This window comes from Oncorhynchus masou, chromosome 19 (genome assembly GCF_036934945.1).
Source record: "Oncorhynchus masou masou isolate Uvic2021 chromosome 19, UVic_Omas_1.1, whole genome shotgun sequence".
Lineage (NCBI taxonomy): Eukaryota > Metazoa > Chordata > Actinopteri > Salmoniformes > Salmonidae > Oncorhynchus > Oncorhynchus masou.
Window position 1 is genome coordinate 19,744,247 of NC_088230.1, and position 12,688 is coordinate 19,756,934.

Consider the following 12,688-nt stretch of genomic DNA (forward strand, 5'->3'; position numbering starts at 1 on the left):
CCAGGTCAAATATGACCTTGTCATGAAAAAGCTCTGGTCCTATTAGAGAGGCTGATGCTCCCAGGAACACGTGACACACTGTGTTTCTACTTCTCCCTCTCTCTGTGCCTCCCTGAATAGAAGGAAAGAAACGTGTAAAGGGATATAAAATAGCGATAAAATGTGATGTGACTCATTCGATGTCTGCTTTGACTTAAAGGAGCACGTTCATTATTTTGTCGCACCATAAAACTCGGTTTAAAATGTAGTGTGTGTGTGTGTGCATTTGGGTACGTGTGTGTGTGCTGCGTGCTTTGCGGACTCCGCTCCCTGTGTGTTCCTCTGTCTCAGCTCCAGGGGGTGTATAAGTGAAACCCTCTGCACAGCTTTCAATAGAAAAATACAGAAAGGGTTTCCTCTCCCCATGTTCTCTGCTCCAGTTACCAAGGCGGTTTCCCCCTCTCTCTCAGTGTACATTAGGCACAGATATCAATATGTGTCTGATGAAAGTCCTGTGTGGCTCAGCTGGCAGAGCGTGGTGCTAGCGAGGGTAGGGTTGGCGTTTCGATTCCCACGTGGGACTAGTACGAAGATGTGTGTACTCACTACTGCAAGTCGCCCTGTGTAAGAGCATCTACTAAATGACTCAAATGTAACATCCTTAAGTTCAATGTGATTCCAGGTCTCTGATGACTGGTGGGATTCATTTCTCCTGAAGGCCATGGATTGATGTGGTGCCGTTGATGCCAACAGCTTTTGAAGTAACTACATTTTATAGCGTGCATTTAGGTTACAATTCTGTAGCTGGTTTTGTAGCCTTTTTAAAGGGTCCACTCCACTCAGAGTTTTGGGACTAACATTGTGCAGCCAGGGTCCTAGATGGCAAAGGTTGGAATCTTCCTCACCAGTTTATAACACGGTTATAGAAACCCACAGGACAAGGAATTGCCCTGAGGTGCCGGCAAACTTTCTTTAGATTAGTATTCATAGACATTTATAGAATTCTCCACTTGAAGAACTCTACAAGGTTGTCTAGTCTGTTTTACTAGCGAGGTAAATGGTTTTCAAACGTGAGAGAGTTTGTGCCTTGACAGGATGACAGGATGAGCTGATTTGGTCACACGCCGTTCAGCGTTTTATTTCCAAAATGCTAGAACTATACATACATTTTTCACATTTGTTGTTTTTTCTTCAGAAATGGGGTGGTGTACCTAATAAACTGACAACTGAGTGTATGTTTCTACTAGATCATTCTGTTGCTTGATATCCAGGTCATGTTATGTGTTTACATGAAGATGTGCAGAAGGGCCTACAGTATATGATAGAGAACTGTCCTAGTTTTTATACTCTGCTACGTTCAAAATATAAACATATGTTTCTCTCTGTTTATACCTAATGATGCTATTCCACCTGTAAAAGGCAATGGGGAACTATGTCTTTTAAGATGAAGTCAAATGGAGTGTTGAGTCTTGAGTGTGTTAAACACTCGACCTGTCTTTCTCTCATAACATCTGTTGTGTGCTATAGTTTTATTCTCTTTCTGCTGTCTCCCAGTGTGAATGCACATGCTCACGTAGGAATAGCTAGGCATGTCGTTGTGAACTGTGTCATTTCATCTTGTCCCACACATTGCATCAACTGTACCTCTGCTTCCTGCTCAGGAGTACTGCACTCCTACTTAGAGCTGAACAGTGTGGACTATTGAGTTTAGTTCACAGCAGGTGTTGGCTACTTTGGATAGCCAATAGGTGGCTATGGTGTCAGGTCTCCCTGCTCCGGGACAGTCCTTTGGGGGGGGGGGGGTGGGGTCAACTATTCCCAGTTGTTCAGTTTCTGATTTCTCATAGGGAGTTCAACAGAGGTCAAGTTATTGTTAGACCTGTAAATTGGATTCTCCAGTAAGGGCAAAGTAACAATGGTCTTCTAATAGAGGTGCACGTTTGACTTGCGTGACAGCACGGGCGTTGTTAGCCAGAGTATCACCAGCATGGAACTGGTGTCTACCCTGTTGCTCGAGTTGGTCCACTCAAAACAACTGCCGTATGTGTTTGTTGTCATCTGCCCATTGTTAAGGTGAATTCCTCTCCACACTGCCTGCGGATTGACAACGTGTGGCCCTGAATGTAGGCAATGCGGAGACTGTTTTACGGGAGCTCTCAAACGAGCCACACCACTGTCACTCATGACATACCTGAGGTTAATTCAGAAGCATAAACATGCATTAATATTCAATGCTGCAGCGAGGGTTGTGGCTGGAAGCTATTGCTTAGCTGGGCTTCTCTCTTCTCTTTCTCACTTTCTCTCTTCCATCTCTCTCTGCTGCCCTGTCCCAGTGCAGTCCTGTCCCAGTGCAGTCCTGTCCCAGTGCAGCCCTGTCCCAGTGCAGACCTGTCCCAATGCTGCCTTGTCCCAGTGCAGTCCTGTCCCAGTGCAGCCCTGTCCCAGTGCAGCCCTGTCCCAGTGCAGACCTGTCCCAATGCTGCCTTGTCCCAGTGCAGTCCTGTCCCAGTGCAGTCCTGTCCCAGTGCAGCCCTGTCCCAGTGCAGTCCTGTCCCAGTCCTGTCCCAGTCCTGTCCCAGTGCAGTCCTGTCCCAGTGCAGTCCTGTCCCAGTGCAGCCCTGTCCCAGTGCCGCTGTGTCCCAGTGCTGCCCTGTCCTAATGTCACTCTTCATGGCCAGTAATGTGGCGGTAGCCACGCACTGAAGGAGCAACACAGGAGCGAATCATATCGTTGACCGGAGAGCAGGGGATTGGGCCAGAGAAAACACATCTCTGAGGCCATTTTTCACTATTAGCCTGGCAAGTTATTTATAGAGCTGGGGAGGAGGAGGAGGAGGAGTGGGGAGGGGGGGGGGCAGGGGAAGCAGGGCGGGAGGGGTAGAGGGAAGGAGGGTGAGTAGAGGGATACCATGTTATGGCTCGCTCTTTGACAGGACACACTGGCTTCTGGATAGGACAACCCCCGGGGGGTCAGAGGTGGTGTGTCCAGACTGCTGTAGTGTGGTGTCGCCCGCCAGGCCAGCCTGATAAGGTTGTGCTGCTGTGTCACAACAACACAACACTTAGAGAGAGAAGCAGCCGGCAACAGCCCTGCTCCTGCCGCTCCACCCCATAACTGCTGTCTTTCACTTGACCCCTCTATTTGTGGTCATGTCTTGCTTAGGAAAATGTCATCTTACTTTGTAAAAAAAGACTGTGGAGGCAGCAAAGAGAGGGCAGGCAGGCCGGCAGGCCGGCAGGCGAGAGAGAGAGAATGAGCATGAGCGCTGCCTGCCTTCCTGCTCTGTGGGCCAGTGGAAGGTCCTCTAAATGTAGTCTGTTGTATAATCCCTCTGGGGGCCCTATTGCTATTTCTGATCCTGGATATGCGTCACAACTGACTGGGTATTTTCTCTGGTGACTAGCTTACATCAGTAGGTCTCCGAGCAAGCATACGCTCTCACTACCAGTGAGTGGCTATTCTGATTGATGGGAGTTTGGCCCCGCTGTTTTGGCTTTCTATCGGTGACCCCGGAGAATGGACAGGAAAAGTTTCACCCAAGAGGATTGCTGTTGGTGACTGGAGATGTTGTGGGACTGGGGAGCTGATATACCCAGGTAAGTAGACATACCGTTTCTCCCTCTCCTTTTCTCTACCTCGTCTCTCTCTCTCTCTCTCTGTGTGGTGATGCTGCTGAGAAGTGATTCCCTTGTTGTCAGTGTGTTTGTAAACTGAATGGAGGATGACAGTGGCTGTTGGATCTCCACCATACACAGCCTTCTTCTCTGTGTTTTGGTACAAGCTGTCTGCTGTGTGTTGTCGTGGCGATACAGCTGTCACTGTGCGTGTGTATTTGTGTGTGTGACAGATGGGGCTGGTCTGGGCTGCAGGGGCTCTGTCTACCGACGGCTTGTTTGCACAGCCCTGGCAGGTATTTAAAGAGACTGAGATAAGCGAGAAACTATGACATAACCTGACCCCTTCTTCGCTCCACAGAGCACGTCCCTCCCTCCCTCCCTACTTCATCCTCCTGTTCTCCAGCTCTCCTCCCCAGTGGTGAGGCACTTGTTGTTTAGTCCGTGAGGCAGCCTGAGGAGAGAGGAAGGGTAGCTGTAAAACACCCATTCACCCCCCCCCGGCTCCACAGACCAGCATGGCACTGCGAAGCCTCCCACCTCCTCCATCCCCCAGCCGCTGCTGTCTGTTTTAACTCTCACCTCTTCTAAATCTCACCTGTTCTAAATCTCACATAACAAGTCCGTTTTCCAGCCCAACACCCCAAGCCACTGACTCGCTTGCGGGCCTGTCTGTTTGTCTCACTCTGTGTGTGTGTTATCATACTGGAATAACTTGTTATGTGAGGGAAGGTCCTGGTGATAAGGCAGGGAAACACCACACATACACACACACACGCATGCAAACACACACTATTTTAAAGTTGTTGTTTTCGGAAAAGCTTATCTTCTTGCCGCTCTGCATGCCTAATGACGTACACCACCCCAACAACAACAACCCCAACCCCAGACTCCATCATCTGGAGCCCAGGGGTGAGATTACCACAACCTTGAAATTAGCTTCCATGGCTGGGTCCTTTTTTATCAACCCTCCCTCCCTCCCTCCTCTCCTCTCCTCTCCTCTCTCTCCCTTCTCTCCTCAGTCAGCCAGAGAGATTCCTCTTATGCACTCTCTCTCTTGTCTTTTTCTCCCTCTGTCTGTCTTTCTGTGGAGAAGAGAACTGTAATGCCCCTATCTGGCACCTGTGGAATGAGGACTCGTGCCTCTGCTAAGTGTGCTAAACTATTTTTCCATTCTCTAATTCTCAGACGATTTATAATGTGTGTGTCGCCGCAGCTCACAGTGCTTCAGGGGGTTGGGGGGGGGGGGCATTTTTGCACGGGCATGTCTCGAGGACACCCTCTCCCTCACTGTAGGCCCCCTGTCTGGTCTCCTACTGTCTCACAACAGTGTGGAGATACATTTTAAGAGACTCAACATCCTAATCCTAATACCAGGAAGTTATGGAAGGGATGTCTGGGCATGCTATTGCTAGTGTTTGCCCTGTGTATAGTGCTGTACGTCAGCATCCTGACAGGGCAGAGAGAGGGAGCGGAGTACCACTCTACCACATCGTTATTGGTGGGGTGATGGGGCGTGTTGGTCATGTGTCTGTCTATATAGTGTCTGTCTGTTTAGTGTCCGTCTGTCTGTTTGTCTGTCTGTCATTGGGGGCCAATCCAATTACCCACCCAAGTTGGATCCCATTAGCCCTCTGAGTGCGTGGTGTAATGTGATGCAGGTCTACATTAAACAGCCACCACTATGGTTACAGGGTTACAATGGAACCACACTGGGAACCACCTGATACGGACCCTGCTTTATCAGTTGCCCTCTCTTGGCAGCGGGACAGGCCAGTAATTGTGTGCAGGTTTTGGTACTGCATTTGTTGTTGCTTGTTTTCCGTTTGCTATTATTTGATTACCCTCAAGCCTGCCTGTGCGTGTGCGTGTGCGTGTGCGTGTGCGTGTTCGTGTGCGTGTGCGTGTGATAAAGAATAATAAGGCATTTCTCCCTGGATCCCCAACAGTGTGAAGGGTGTCTCCTAACTATCTTTGTTTTTCCATCTATCGAACTCGGTGTTTGCTGCTTGCGTCCAGACCTTTCTACAGTGGCGTGAAACAGTCAGTCCCACTCCCTCCACTCTACAATGATCTACTGTGCAGAGAGGCCTTACTGCTACTCGTTCGCTCCCACATCCATGACCTCCGCTGGGAATTATTTTACATTCAGTAGCCTATGTCCTCAATCTGAGTATTGTTTGGGGAGGTGTTCACCTCATGTACTTCACCCAGGTTTAGACTAGCCTGGTAGCAGATCAGTTTGTGCTTATTTCATGTTCTCCTTTCTTCATGTTCCGTGCCATGCAAAACGTGACACTGTGTTGGTCGACAGCACATAAATCAAATCAGATCTGGTGTAGCAAAATGCTTATGTTTCTAGCTCCAGCAGTGCAGTAATACCTGACACTCCAAAACAATACACACAAATCCACAAAATAAAAATAAAGGAATGAAGAAATATCAAGTATATACAGTTCTGTGACCACACTAGCAGCAAACACCAAGTACGTTAGATGGATAAAATGAAGTCTCCATTTCTCTGTCGTATCCAAACCGCTATCTGGCTGGGTATACAGATCCCATCCCTCTCTCCACCTTCGGGCTTCAGCCCCACCCCACTACTGTAGGAGAAGGGAACAGGGGGACATTAGGGAGAAGGGCTGTCCTTGTGCAGTGTCCTGCCTCTGTCTGCTGTAGTGTAATATCCAGGTGGATGGGTTCAGTGTGTTAACCTGAGACGCGTGATCCTCAGTGACCTTGTCCAAGGAGCGTTCGTTCAGCTGTCTGATTCAGAGGAGGGAGTAAATCAACATGTCAGCACTTTTAGCACTGCTCTCCTTTCTCTCTCTCTCTCTCTCTCTCTCCTTTCTCTCTCTCTCTCCTTTCTCTCTCTCTCTCTCTCCTTTCTCTCTCTCTCTCTCTCTCTCTCGCTCTCTTCTCTCTCTCTCTCTCTCTCCTCTCTCTCTCTCTCTTCTCTCCTTTCTCTCTCTCTCTCTCTCTCTCTCCTTTCTCTCTCTCTCTCTCTCTCTCTCTCTCTCTCTCTCTCTCTCTCTCTCTCTCTCTCTCTCTCTCTCTCTCTCTCTCTCTCTCTCTCTCTCTCAAAAGTATGTGTGTTCTGAACAGGACTTTGGCCACAGCGTGAGTGACTCTGCATAGTAACGCAGCCTAGCCGGTCGTATGCTCCAGTATTGACTTTTTCCTCTATCGACATGACCGATATCTGGTCCTCGCGGTGTAGGTAGTAACATAACCACACATCTAGAGTTACTGAAGCCAACATGACTTCCTTTAAGGTTCGCATTCTGAAGAGCTATCCGCTCAATACATTCTTCTGTATGGATACTCCCACACATAACCACTGTACAGCAGATGCCTGGTTGAATGGAAGCAGCAAAATCAGCCTCGCCGAATATATATCAGTCCTTGAAACACACACATACTGTAGGCATTATCATCATCAATGGATCCCTGGTTCTAGTAATACTATATTGAGGTGCATTGCGGCAAACTTATTTTCACAATTCTCCTTGTAGCTACACGCTGTGCTTATGGAGAGTTCTCAATTTTTTTTCATCTGAACGTTGTCAGGACAGACAGACAGTCCAGTAGTTGTAGTTGTGGAGGTGATTAGAGAGGGGAGTCTGTGTCCTGTTGGACTGTAGTGTCTGAGGATGAGTGTTACACTAAATATGTGTGGGGGTGGTCACTTCTCCCTCTCTCTTTCACTCTCTTGTGCTCTGTCTCTCCTCCGCTCCATTTCCCTCCCTCCCTCCCTCCTCCCTCCCTCCCTCCCTCCCTCCCCCTCCTCCCTCCCTCCCTCCCTCCCTCCCTCCCTCCCTCCCTCCCCCAGTGAATGCCTGTGTCCTGGTCTCTGACAGGGCGCAGTGGGTCTAAGCCCCTCACACCTTCTGTCCTTCAGTCCAGCAGCCATTGGTGCCAGGCCCGAGAGAGAGAGTGTGAGAGAGAGAGAGAGAGAGAGAGAGAGAGAGAGAGGCCCTGGTAGGTGGGCAAGCTCCCCTCTCTCTGCCTCCTACCCCCTTCATACCCAGCAGGCAGCCAAACACAGCCCTGCCTTTGGCAAACATGGCTTTGTGCTCACACTGTGCTTAACAGTTAAGATATTTAAAAATATTGAATTAGTGAGAGAGAGAGAGAGAGAGAGAGAGAGAGAGAGAGAGAGAGGGGAAACGGGGAGAGAGAGGGTAAACAGGGAGAGAGAGAGAGAGAGGGGAAAGGGGGAAACGGGGAGAGAGAGGGGTAGTGAGGGGAAAAAGACAGTGAATCAATTTCTTAGTCAAAAACATATTGGACCTCTCTGAAGTAGGTCCATCATGCCTCTTGTCCATTGTGTTCACAATCAGTATTCACACAGTTACCATGGGTTACTATTAGTCAAGTATGAAGCACTGGAACACACATGAATATATGAATATGATCAACTGTCAAACAAAAACAATGAATCATAAAAACATATGACCTTTGTCAACAATGCTTGCGTGAATCACACATTCAAATCGACTGAAGGTAAGCCTCAAGATTAGGGATGAGCTTGTATGGCTAGCATTGGCCACTGTTAGCATATCAGGAAGCCTAGTGTATGTGTTCTGTGTGTCTGGCTAGCTGTGTCAGGCTAGCTGTTTCCAGATCCTGGCAGGTGGGCTGGAGGTGCTGGGTCCTGGCCTACATTGGAGGATTAGCACAGATGCTAATGCTAATGTCAGTGGTTTGGCAGGGCAGCACCCCTCAGTGTGACCAGGACTAGCTGCTGGTGCTCTGTCATTACAGCCTGCTGCCAGCACTGCCCAGCAGTGGGAGGCCAGGCTCCAGGCCCGGACACACACAGAGGAAGTGAAAAGACAGGGCTGGGGGGCTTCTCAGACAGATGGCCCGCTGACACGGGACACATTGCCCAGGGAAGGCTGAAAGGACATGCAGAGAGAGAGGAAGGTGAAAGAGAGGTAATGAATGAGAGGCTCCATGTAGAGGTGAGAGAGAGATATTGTAATGTGGCCAGGAAAGCGTGGGACTGTGTTCCATGGTGTAAACACTTCATCTCCAGGTGGTGCCACCTGTCCACCCAGTCTTGTTCCTGGCCACGTCCACTCTGATCCCCCACACCCACAGAAAGGGGACTGGAGGCAGGGACTCAAGCCCAGAATGGAGCTCCAGTGCTGGGGTTCATTGTGGCACAGTCAGGCTACTCATCCATGGCTGAACAAAGCTAGCCGGCTAACCGCTAGAAGGGTAGCATTTTGTTAGCACTCAGTATCTTACACTATAGAGCCTTAAGTTGAGAGAGAGGCTTCATGAACTACAGTAGGATCAGCTTCAGCTCTCGTAAACGAAATCCCTCTGAAATGATCCAGTCACTGGCGCGACCAAGCTTCCTGTCTGCAGTTCGTTTGTTCAGACTCACTAATCTTCTCTCTCTCTCTCTCTCTCTCTCTCTCTCTCTCTCTCTCTCTCTCTCTCTCTCTCTCTCTCTCTCTCTCTCTCTCTCTCTCACGCTCGCTCGCTTCCAGAGACAACTGCTGCTGCACCGCTCATTCAATTCTGGAAAAATCACCGGGCCAGTCCGCCTGCATTACTCATAGCACAGGTGGACCCAAACCTCCTCTGTGGACTTATGCATATAGATGTCGTCATTTTAATGATCCCCTTTATTTTCCTATAAACCAGAGATTACAAGTATATATAATATTATTATTGTTTTTCCATGTCTTTTATTCTTGTCTTTTTCCATATCCGAGATTATTTCCATTTGTGTAGGTCCAGAGTGATAGTGGAGGGAAATGCCTGGAGACTAGTTTATCGTTAGCTGGGTCTGTAGGGTTGCATGGTTGTTGTGTGCAGCAGAGAGACAAAGGGAAGGAGAGAGTGGGAAGCAGAAATGGAGAGAGTGCGGTAGAGACAGAGAGAGTAAGAGTAGGAGAGAGAGAGAGTGACAGGGATCTAACTACTAGGGATGAAAACGGAGAGAGTGCGGCTAGAGTGAGAAAGTGGATGAGAATGCGGTAGAGACATGAATAGTAACTGTCCAGTGAGTTTACCAGCTGACTTAGAGAGCATAGAGAGGATGAAGGTGCGGTAGAGACAGAGAGAGGAAAACACCAGCGAGAGGAGAAACACTAAGAGTAGGAGAGAGAGGTTTAAAAACAGCAGTAGTGAGGGGAGAGTGAGTGTAGGAGAGAGAGAGTGCGGTAGAGACAGAGAGAGTAAGAGTAGGAGAGAGAGAGAGTGACAGGGATCTAACTACTAGGGATGAAAAACTGACAGCAGAATTGCTCCCTTGGTGAAGTAAAGTGGATGGAATTTTACACCCATGAATAGTAACTGTCCAGTGGGATTTACCAGCTGACTTAGAGAGCATAGAGACATGAAGGTAGACCGAGGAAAACACCAGCGAGAGGAGAAACACTGGTTTAAAAACAGCAGTAGTGAGGGGGTGAGTGAGTGGTGCCCACGGGTGCATAGAGAAAGCATGTGAGAACGGAGATAGCACACTGCCCCCAGCCTTACAGTAGCCCAGTGTACAACACAACCCGACACACTGCCCCCAACCTTACAGTAGCCCAGTGTACAACACAACCCGACACACTGCCCCCAGCCTTACAGTAGCCCAGTGTACAACACAACCCGACACACTGCCCCCAGCCTTACAGTAGCCCAGTGTACAACACAACCCGACACACTGCCCCCAGCCAGTGTACAGTAGCCCAGTGCCCAGTGTACACACAACCCGACACACTGCCCCCAGCCTTACAGTAGCCCAGTGTACAACACAACCCGACACACTGCCCCCAGCCTTACAGTAGCCCAGTGTACAACACAACCCGACACACTGCCCCCAGCCTTACAGTAGCCCAGTGTACAACACAACCCGACACACTGCCCCCCCCCAGACACACTTACAGTAGCCCAGTGTACAACACAACCCGACACACTGCCCCCAGCCTTACAGTAGCCCAGTGTACAACACAACCCGACACACTGGCCTGACTGTCTGTTTGAACCACATGCAAACACCGTCGAGAGGTCAGTTGTGATGATGGCAGGCGGATAGAACAAGGCTGCTCAGCCCTCTAGGGCTCTGTCCTCTGAAACGAATACAGACTCTCTCTTACTCACCTATGAAATTCATTATGTCTGGAATATTTCTACACGGATGATGAGACATCCAGTGGTGTTTGGTCTGTGTGTTTTTGTCCCCCAGCAGTAACTATGTGCTGCTGGTTCCTCTGTATTCAGCCAAACACAGGAGGAACCTCAAGAGCAGGACAAAAGGAAGAGAGGAAGTGATGCAATGTATCAGCAGTCATGGGAGAAACCAGATATTGTGTCTGTGTGTCACCCGGTGAAACCCGTGGGCCCACTTTTTCTAAGTTATCTATTTTGTCTATCGGATAGGACGAAATGCATTGAAATAGAACCAGAGTCCCCATTCGAGTCAATCATTTGTCCACTTTATTCATTCTATTTCTATGCATGTAATCCTCTCTGATAGGTAAAATCCAGATAAATAACGTTTGAAAAACTGGGCCCTGAGTGTGGCCAACCCCAGCATAGGTCATCTGTAGAGACCAGAGTCGGAGGGAAAATCTACTATCTGGTTCTGCTTGACGCTCCCAACGGTACAAAGGCCAAGTTTGTGTTAAGATATTAAGCTGGAGAATTACACGAACAGGGCACAAGCTCTGGAAACAGGCTGGAATTTTCTTTGTGGCTTTTTGACACAATAGGGGAAATAAGTAGTGTTATTACCACTGTTGCTAATAACATGATGATGTATTGTAAAGTACAGCACAGATCAGATTCCAATGATGATACCAGTGTAACATTCCGTCGGTGTGGTATTCTCACACCCCAGACCGATATGTCCATTGTTGGTGCCATATTTTGTGTGTGACTGTAGTGGCAGTGGAAGATGCTGTGCATTTGACTTGTGTGGTCAGCCATTCATACTTATGTGTTTAGAGTTGACGGTTTTACTGAATCCTTCCAGCTGTCTGTCTGTCAGCTCTACCCACAAACCTTTGACTGGAGTCAGACTTCCTCTCCATGAAAACACACACACACACACACACACACACGCACACACACACACACACACACACACACACACACACACACACACACACACACACACACACACACACACACACACACACACACACACACACACACACACACACACACACACACACACACACACACACACACACACACAGAGAGAGAGTAGTGAGAGACTTCTGAGAGGTACAGCAGATGTGTGGCAGTCGTGTCTGGCCCATGGAGAAGGAGGAATGTGAAACCTCGTAACGCACCTCCGATTTTCCGTTCCCGCTGTGTACACATCCCGTTATCAATGTTATATGAAGTAGGAAATTCCTTTAAAGCTCTGGCGCAATGTAGCTGCAGGGGGGCATTCAGCTAAGGGGGCTGTACAGGTCCAGGGCCCCGTGCATTCCTGGTTGTGGGGCATCTGGGCCAAAGGAGGAGGGGGAGGGGGGCCCATGCCTACACGGCCCAGGGTGGACCCTTCATGACCACTTTAATGGTGGAATTAAACACTGGTATGCTACTTCACCCATTCCCTCTCTCTCTCTCTCTCTCTCTCTCGCTCTCCCTCTCTCTCTCTCCCCCTCTCTCTCTCCCCCTCTCTCGCTCTCTCTCTCTCCCCCTCTCTCGCTCTCTCTCTCTCTCCCCTCTCTCTCTCTCTCCCCCTCTCTCTCTCACTCTCTCTCCCCCTCTCTCTCTCTCTCTCTCTCCCCCTCTCTCGCTCTCTCTCTCCCCCTCTCTCGCTCTCTCTCTCGCTCTCTCTCTCTCCCTCTCTCGCTCTCCATCTCCCCCTCTCTCGCTCTCCATCTCCCCCTCTCTCTCTCTCTCTCTCTCTCTCTCTCTCTCTCTCTCTCTCTCTCTCTCTCTCTGTCTCTCTCAGATAGATCTGCTTCGGGTAATTTGCAGCTGAAATGGCGTATAATTGGGTGAAATATGTTTTGTGTACGTTTGCATGACGGGTGTTGCAACTTTTGGAAGAGTGCTACAATTTGATTACCACTGTCAGTTATTAAACAGAGGCTGAGGAATATATGATTGTCCAGTGGGGAGAACT

General features: G+C 49.2%; 1 protein-coding gene across 1 annotated transcript in view; it reads left to right on the forward strand.

Annotated features, from left to right (window-relative positions):
- Nucleotides 1-3,071: 3,071 nt before the first annotated feature.
- hivep2a (HIVEP zinc finger 2a) overlaps nt 3,072-12,688 on the forward strand; it is a 51,650-nt gene continuing 42,033 nt past the window's right edge. The window contains exon 1 of the mRNA XM_064925255.1: nt 3,072-3,576. The gene's annotated coding sequence lies outside the window, so the exon portion shown is untranslated. The remainder of the gene's footprint in view (nt 3,577-12,688) is intronic.